Below are 9,211 nucleotides of genomic sequence, written 5' to 3'. Positions count from 1 at the left end.
ACTTGATTAATGGTTTGAAAAAATGTGGGAAGGCATGTTTTCACTTCTTAAATGACAGATGAGAGCTCTGATCCAGACTCAGAGGACCATTACTCTTTTCCAAGTGGGAAGCTTGGACTTTTTTTGTAGTAGAAGCGTTAGTTTTCTTCCCTCTTGGTTTCAACACTAAATAGGGGAAATAAGTGATTCTCGTACTGGCTTCTTCCATGTTTTCAGTATCAGGATGAAGAGCTGGCTTGAGCAGTGGAGCTCTCAGGGATGAAGGCTGTGAAATGTTTACCAGCTTATCTGAAAATGTAAACAGGGAGAAAGCCCTTTATGAGCTAAAGGAGTAAACTTCTATTCTTGTTATTGTGTGGTGGTAAGCCTTTGCAAACTCAATTTTAGCTGCACAAAATACTTTTTAATCTGCTTTTGCCTTCACTGGTTTTGAGTCAAGTTTGATGTTAAGGTGCCTGGCTATTCTGGGGAAACTTCATAGGTCACAGAAATTTAAATACAAAGGTTTTTTTGAAGTGTTTATCTGCCCAATATGTCTCTTCACAATATCTAACTAAAGGGTAACAGCAATGCTTCAAACTAAGCTGCATGAGTTTGAAAGTTGGTGAGCGGGGGGAGTCAGAGAAAGAAGAGTCTCCCAGTAGCCAGAAATGATCAGGAAAGCTCTCCACCATGTAGCAAGAGAATAGGGAGCATGCCAGAAACCCATCCGTCTCAAGGAAGTGTAACAATGTATATAGTGGGTGTCTAGAATATTTGATAAACACTAGATAAAATGGTTAACTGTAGAATGTGGCACACATCACTCTATCCATATCCTGATATGTGTCATGCACACTTTTAAAGCAACTCTCCAAAATACTCTCTGACACTCATTTTAGAGAAACTAATCACTGTGAACTGAAAGTACACTTCTGAAAGAACGCACGCAAGAATCAGTACTGCCAAATTGTGATTCAGGAGCAAAGTATGCATTTTTCACAGAGCAGAGGATCTTTCCTAGACTTTTTTAAGAATGATGTGAACGAATCAGTCATGAAATATTAGTAAGATTCCAGTCAGAGAGCAGTAATTTTGCAAATTTCTACTCTTCTTCCACTGTAGAGCTGTTTTCCTGAGTAGTTTTACAACTCAACCTGTTACCTTAATTGCTCCATCAGCTCTCTGAGAGTACTATTATATGTGTACATGCTGACATATAATTGGGAAAAAATGTGTCATTGTGTCCAACTGCAGGCCTCTGAGGTCTCAGGCCTCTGGACCAATGCCTGTGCTTCTATCAAGACTTCATTGCTGAGAAATCAGTCAGCACCAAGAGGCCAGACAGAGGTTTGTATTCTTCAGTATTTAGGAGAAACTGGCCAGGGTGAACTTCAGAACACAGTAAGATATTCCAGTTGGCCCTGAAAGGTGCAGCTCCTCTCCCAACACATCAATCACTGATGTTGTAAGCAGTGACTGTGTCACAGGAGTTAATTCAAAGACTGTCTGGTAATTCCACCCAAGTTCTCTGTGGGGCTCTTTTGACTTGTATAACTTAATAACTTGTAATGTTAATATAGGTTAATGTGGAAAGCAAGCAAGAAACACAAATTTATGTCAGAAAGACTATTTATACTTAGTTAGGTCTTGCTACAACTTGCTGCATCACCAAAAGCTACAAATCATTGAAAACACTAACCAGTTCTGAGGCTCCTACAATGTGAACATGCCTACTTTAGCCCAACAACAGAAGTCGTGGTCACCAAGATCCTCATTCTGGAAAATCTTACATCTGGGGATGATTTGATTTTCTTGTTATCCAAGTTCAAAGTCCAAATCAAAACTGGCTACATTTCCTACTAAATCGCATCCATTCATGCCCTCTTGTACAAAGCTCTCTTCTTAGAGAGGACAAGGTAACAACAGAAACATAAGGAGAGACACTCATAACAATGCTTTTAGTATTACTCCTGCGAAGGCATAACAGAACTATTTTTGGACATGTGGCAGTAACCTAAAACAGATTCTCCTGTATTACGATTTGGTCAATCACGCTGTTTGGCATTTCCACATGAGAGAGAGAGGGAGTTCATATTTGAACTCTCAGGTGCATCCATCTGCTCTTAGAACAAATTTATACTGGATAGAGCAACAGACCTCAAATTGACATTTTAAGTAAGTGAAAAGCATGAACATACCAATTCTCTCAAGAAACAGCTTTTGCAATTAGAATCTGGTTTAAAATTAAAAAAAAAAAAAAAAAAAAAAGGTTTCATTTTTCTTTTTTAAAGAAGCTAGAAAATCTTCCACCAGTTCTACATCATAATCACCTCTTCACATGTTTGCAAGTGCACCTGCTGCTTAAGCAGTTGTAGAGGAGGTCTTGGCAGTTATGTGACTGTCACTGCCACACTTAACCAGGAATGCATGCTAGGATCACCTTTCTCCTGCGCCACACAAGCTCACTGTGATTTCTTCACAGAATGCTTCTCTTCTATCCTTTCTGTGACTATTTTCCATGCCTCCTGAGAACAACTGTGGGGAACTTTTCCTGTTTGTCTTCAGCACACAGAAGCACTATAGCTTTGTTCACTTCCACTGTGACTAAACAGGCCCAAAGCTTTACCACATTACTGATTCAGTAAATCAGCCATCCTTGTATTACTGACATTACCTGAATAGTTCTGGATTGAACCAAAGCAGTTCTCAAGGCAGATCCTGGAATGACTTCAAGATTCTCCTTAAAACTTCCTTGAGGTGGAGACAGTTGGTTGGCACTAACAAAACTCATCAGAGCCAAAGCAAGTAATGCCTTCACTAGCCAGTAGTTGAGTCATTGAAATGAAAATCAAGTTTCACAACTTCGTATCTCTGCCCAACACACATCCACCTCAAGATCTTATCCTGTTTTGTGGGTTAAAGCTCTTGGAGTCAGCAGAAGTGCAACTAAAAAGGCTGTAATTAATTTGCAGTGAGGACTGTAAAATGAATGCAGTGGTTTATCCCTCATATACGTGTGTGTATATATATGTATATGTATAAAATGTCCTCAGCTGTTACAACCAAGTCTGTCTGCTGTCATCTAACTTCTGCTTTTGTAATTTGCTCATTAGTTTGTACAATATGAGCTCAGAAATTTCTCTTAAATGTTGCAGAGTAAGGGCTGATGTGCAGAAAAGAAACCCAGAACTGTGAGCAAAGGACTTCAAGATTTAGCCTTCTCACCTGCCAGAAAGGTACAGCACACAATAAACTCTGGACAAACTGTACAATGGCTGCATGTCTCTCATCAGATTACCCAATGTTCTTGCTAGAATACTACTAAAATTCATAGAATCATGGAGTGGTTTGGATTGGAAGGGATCTTAAAGATCATGTAGTTCCAACATCAATGCCATGGGCATGGACACTTTCCACTACCCCAGATTCCCCACAGCTCCATTCAGCCTGGCCTTGAACACTTCAAGGGATGGGACATCCTCAGCTTCCCTGGGCAACAGTAAAGAATTTTTCCTAGTATATGATCTAAACCTACTTTCTTTCACTTTGAATCCTTTCCCCCTTGTCTTGTCACTACATGAACAAAAGCAACAAGTTAACTGGACTAACAAAATGGCCCAAGGAAAGCCACACAAGACAGTTCATCTTTAAATTGTTAGAAGAACACAAAAACTATATCCACAATTACAACAGACCCTGAAATATGGTAGATTAAACAGAAAGAATCTTTAAAAGCAATAACTTGCAGTGGATTGAGCTTTGAAAAATAAAACTCTTATCTCACACACTAGGGTGTGTTCCTGATTTCACTCTAAATTAGAAGGAAGGATTAGTTGCCTTAGAAGCATGTAAAAATTACTGTACTGCTGCTTTCTTCTACCACTGTAAAAGCTCAGAACTATATGAGACAAAGGAAACCAAATTCAGAGCTACTTTTGCCTGAGTTTTCACATTCCTTTCAGCTAAAAGGCAAGAAAATCAAAGTAGCAGTTATTTGGAAGATAAAATTGTGATAAAATCGTTAATTATCTGTAGGAATTGATTTCCCATGACTGGAGCATGAACCCTTTGCCTCTGGAGAGTAATCTGCTGTCTTTCTAAGGCTGAACATAAATCACTATGCTAAGTGCTGCCTCAAATGTTTCCAGAGACTGGACATAGTACTTTGATTCATATTTTTTAAGTTTTTTTTGTTTTTTGGTGTTTTTTTTTGTTTTTGGTTTTTGGTTTTTTTTTTTTTTTTTTTTTTTTTTTTTTTTTTTTTTTTTGTCAGCTAGATATGCATTTCGTGGTCTTGTGCTGGCATTGCCACTGTGCTCTTGCAGATGCCTTGTTTTAGCTAAAGTATTGCAACAAATAAACAGCATGGCCAGTGTTAGTAATTTTTAATTGATTAGTCATCAGAAGCTTTGTGCACAAGCTAAATAGGGCTCTGGTGCTAAACTAATTGCAAGGAAGTCTTAGGAAAAGCCTCAGTAATTTGGAGAGCTGAACACAGCTGGAACGACAGCATGCTCATTCACTCAATAATGTTATGCTTCCTAGTTTAGAATTTCTCTGTTAATAATACCAATCCACTGTTCTTTAGTATGGGATCTTTAAGATCCCTTCCAACTCAAACTATTCTATGATTCTCTGACTATATGTTGTAAAGTCTGGAATACATTTCTTGGCACAGCAATTTGTCTTTGCAACCACTTTGTACCAAACCTACCATAAACCTAGGTTGCAAAAATAGGAGCCAAGGACAAACAGGAAGGACAATAGAAAGAGTCTGATTATAAATAAGAATTATAAAGTGGTTTGCAGTTATCTAATTAGCAGTACATGTGGAAGAAGATGAGCAAAATCAAATCATGTTAAACAGAAAACTGCATTGCTGTGTCATGAAAGAGTTTTTTGTCAGTGCCACTACATTAGGTCTAACAAGGATTGCTCAGCCTTAAAAAATGGAAATGTTTAAAGCCTATGAGGCATATTTTCATTTCCATTCCTGCATATAATCCAAAAAACCTTACCTGTGGCATCCCTGCAATTCACTGTAAGACACTCATCAGAAACAACTGTTTTCTCAGTAGACTTTTAGTGATCAGTAGCATTCACAACACATAACACTACCCAGATGGTTTTGCTTCTTTCTTTTTCCTTACATGTCCTTCAAACGCTAACATTAGCTCAAACTTCATAAGAGTAATTTGCAATTCTCTCATTTTACCCAAAGGAGACCAATTCCTTTCAGCACAACAGCTTCTCCTAAATCCTATTCTTGTCCTACAGCCTTCAGCTAGAACTAAAACAGACTCCAACTTTCTATCTGTCAAGAGTGCCCCCTGCCACACTCTTCCTTCCTAAGATCTTCCTTCTTCCAATTCCCCAGCTGCACGTGACATTCCTCCTTACAACCTTCATTTCAGGACAAGCTCTTCAGACCTTTCGGCTCCCAGGTCTCTCAGATTTTCACAAAGCCTGACTTAAGCACTTAGAGTTCATCTCATCAGACAATCCATCTGTGACCAGCAAGAACTGTGAGGAGCAGTTCTCTGAACTGCTCATCTGTCTACTTCAAAATTATCTCAGCCATAGAAATGTATCCGTACTCTGGATCTATATGATGGGGAAGATGAACCCAGTCCTCAGACCTTCCTGAACAGCCTACAGCATCTTTAATAAATTCTATTGATTTATTTTAATAATTTGTTTTATGATACTTCCTTTTATTGGGTTATGTTAGAGAAGAGAAGGAAGACAATTACCCTTGCGTGTTGCATTATGTTTTGAGATAGTAATTTCTTGTTGCTTCCAGAATTACTTGTGAGAGCTTTTTTTGTTTTCCTAGGCAACTTTCCATTTTCTGAAGATCTGGCAGTTTCCTCAGAAGGAAAGCAAACAGTATTGTGGAATACAGAAGCAGTTCATGAGCTGGTTTTCTGTGAGCGCAAACTTTAAAAATGAGTCGGCAAATGCTGACAGTGGTGTTAAGCAATCCCAGCTCTCATTAACATTATGTTTTCTCCCTTGGAGACAATCACTATCTGGGTTTTCAATGCTATAAAACACAACTGGACCACAGCTATAAATTGGCTTTTGAAGATAAAGGGAGGGGGGGAAGGGGCGAGGAAAAGAAAAAATTAAAAACAGTCAAACAAACTCCAATACTGTTATTTTCAAGAGCCACATGAGCTTTTCTGCTCACTTTCATTAAAATGTCTTCATTTTTCCTGCTGACAGTCACTCAAGGACTATCTTACTATGGGAGTAAAGAACCTTGTATGTATGCTTTTGTCCAGCTAGTCGTGTTTTTTCCCATGACCCTTAATTGTGTTAGCAATTGACTTATGATATGAAAGCTACAGTAAAATATTTTAATCCTATAGGAAGTTTTACTGCCCCAACCTTTGTCTTTGACCTTCAAAGCTTATCAGATCAGCCAGACTTATATGAAGAAGAGAAAAAGTTGAGCAGGACCTACACAGACAGTCAGAGACAGCCTTCTCTAACATTTGGTATTATCATGCTGAGTGAATGGCAAGAAGAGAGTTTGTATTAGGAGGAAGGAAGGAGGGTGATTTCTGAGGCCACATCTAAAAGCAAGATTAAGAAAAGTGAAGTGAAATGTTATTATGAAGTATGGTAAGGCTGGCTTGCAAGTAGAGAAAGGCTTCTTCATGATTTCCTGCAAAAGAGCAAATCAAGGGTTTTGAGAACATGTTTGTGACAAACATTTGAACTGGAATCCTTATTCAATGTTCATCATGCTGCTGTTGGAGCAGCATGAGCAGCAGCCACAGCTTTGACTCAGAGGTTAACCACTGTTTTACAGATACAGCTGGACAGAGTGTTGCTCTTTTTATTTTTGTTAATTTCAGTGAAACTCTCTGGATTTGGGGGCCAGGGGGCCCACAAATATTGTTCGAGGAGTCCTGACTTTATTTAAAGGATTCAAAGCAATCAAAAGGAGATATTCATTGATGTGGATTTTTGAGGGGCTTCTTGTCTATGCTTTTGCAAAGAAAGCTTGTGAAAGTAACCTCATAACCTCCAGTCAACTAGCTGCTTTCTTTCATGCCATTTAAGTGCTATTTTTACTGGTTTTATGGAATCACTTTTGTTGAGTTTATTAAATCAATAATAAAGTTTTGCTGATTTTGTTTTTTGCAATACTCTGTAATGAATTCAGACCCACCTCATTCACCACTGTTCATAGCAGCCTTGACATTTGTCCCACTCGGAGTAAGCACACTGAAATGGCAAAGGTCAAGACCTGTGAGATTGAGCAATACAATCAGTTTGAGAACATGCTGGTCACATCAAAGATTTCTCCTTTGGGGCATTCCCTAAAACTGGTACTAAATCACTTTCTGAGAGGCTGCTAGCTTGACCAGAGTATGATGTAAAAAGAGACAAAAACCTGTACCAGGGTCTAGTATTTAACTGGAGTCGCACTTGTAGTTTGAGCTGCTGTTAAAGCTATAAGTCTCTCATGAATGCTGAGCATGGAGTTTGAAAGTAAATTAAAATGGACAAAGCAGCTGTGCTTTTTCAATGATTTTTAAAAATGCATTAAAAGTTCAATTTACTGTAATGACCAGTTCCGTTCATGCATCCAGAGTGGCCTATCCTGGTCAAAGAGTGGCCACTCTTTGCAGAACTGGGAAGATGATATCATGCAAGTAAGCATCTCTTCCATTGTTGGAGCAAACAGGAGCAGCAGTTCTGAGCTGTGAATGCTCCCAGCCTCCTTATGGCCTCCCTTATGCCATCAGGTGATGAGTGAACCTCACATCCTCCAGATTTCAGTTTACTGAGCTTTAGCCTGAAGTGGGGGAAGAGTCAGACCACAGCACATGGTTGAGTTTTTTTCACAAGGACACACCAAGGGTGGAATTTCGCATTACACGCAGGCAAACTGGAATCAGTAATTGTTGTTCACATGATTGAACTCTAAGTGCTCTCTTTATTTCCCCAGACTTCATCTGTGCATTGTTGCTGTGTTGCTCAAAAGCATTGCAGGGAACAGTTGCAGGATGATGGCATACTTGGGTGGAGGAGCAAACAAGGCAGAGGATAGAAATGACTGCAAGGGAAAGAAGGGAGCTAAAGGAAAGAAGCCAAGTGTGTACTTTAGATAAGCTGTCTCCAACATAGCTATTATTGTAGAACTTTATCTTCATTTTCAGAAAGTTAAGTGCACAGATTCAACATGTTACAAAACCTGTGTTTTCCCTTGTTCTTTTACTTAGCAGAAGCTTCTCAAAGCTTTTTTTTTTTTTTTTTGCTCTGATCAAGAGGAGTTTATCAAGGACATGTTTCAGTTTGCTGAAAACATCATAAATCTGGCATACTTTTGTGCCAACTAGGGGAAAGACCTTTGCTGTCCATCCCAGCTGTTAACCTCAGAGATCCAATCATTAGGAAAGGCACAGTAAAGAAGTAGAAGAAATAGTGTAAGCAAGACAGAGTTGTATGGTGGAATTCATAGGCTGCTGTGCACGAGCTGCTGTGTAGGGAAGCTTTCAGAGGGTTACACAAAGGCAATCATGTCTGTCACATCAAATACAGGACACAGTAGCATTCAGCACAGCAGTAAGGCTGTTTAGACTGCAACTGGAAAGTTTCTCAAAAGGTGCCAGCACACTGTGCTTGGTCCTCTGTGGTTTGCCAGGCTTCCTGCCTCTCCCTGTAACACCCAATAAAGGAAGAACTGTCATGGTCATAAACAATAAAAGTATCATCAGCACTTGCAGATGTTGCAAATTTGATTTTTGTTGAAGAAGTGCTTTAACTTTATCCCTTTTTTTCAGTTCAACATTTTCAGTATTTATCAATCTGAGTCAAACAGGATGCTAATTTCCTGGTTTTTCTACAATAGAGACAAGTTAGTTCACAACTCTGCACAACTCTGGGCCCACATATGCAATATGAATGTGACCCACGTGTGGACTAACAGCTGGGATCCATGGGCAAAAGCTGCTTTTAATTCCTAAAGTCATATTTCTTGAGCATCCTTCATTCTGAAGAGATGGGAGCCACTTGTGGTGTGGGAATTTCATGTATCTTATCTTTGCTTGGCCTTTCATAATTTTTATTGTTTAGTTGATAATAAGTTTCTTGATGCTAAGATATATGAGATAGGTAAGTTTTACTGGCAGATTTATGTTGTGTTTTCCTTTTCTTTTTTGTCTATGTTATCAGCAGCTATAAAGAGCAAAAGATGCATTCAGCACATTAG

This window comes from Hirundo rustica, chromosome 2 (assembly GCF_015227805.2).
Source record: "Hirundo rustica isolate bHirRus1 chromosome 2, bHirRus1.pri.v3, whole genome shotgun sequence".
Lineage (NCBI taxonomy): Eukaryota > Metazoa > Chordata > Aves > Passeriformes > Hirundinidae > Hirundo > Hirundo rustica.
The sequence above is the reverse complement of the archived record's forward strand: the minus strand, read 5'-3'. Positions refer to the sequence as shown.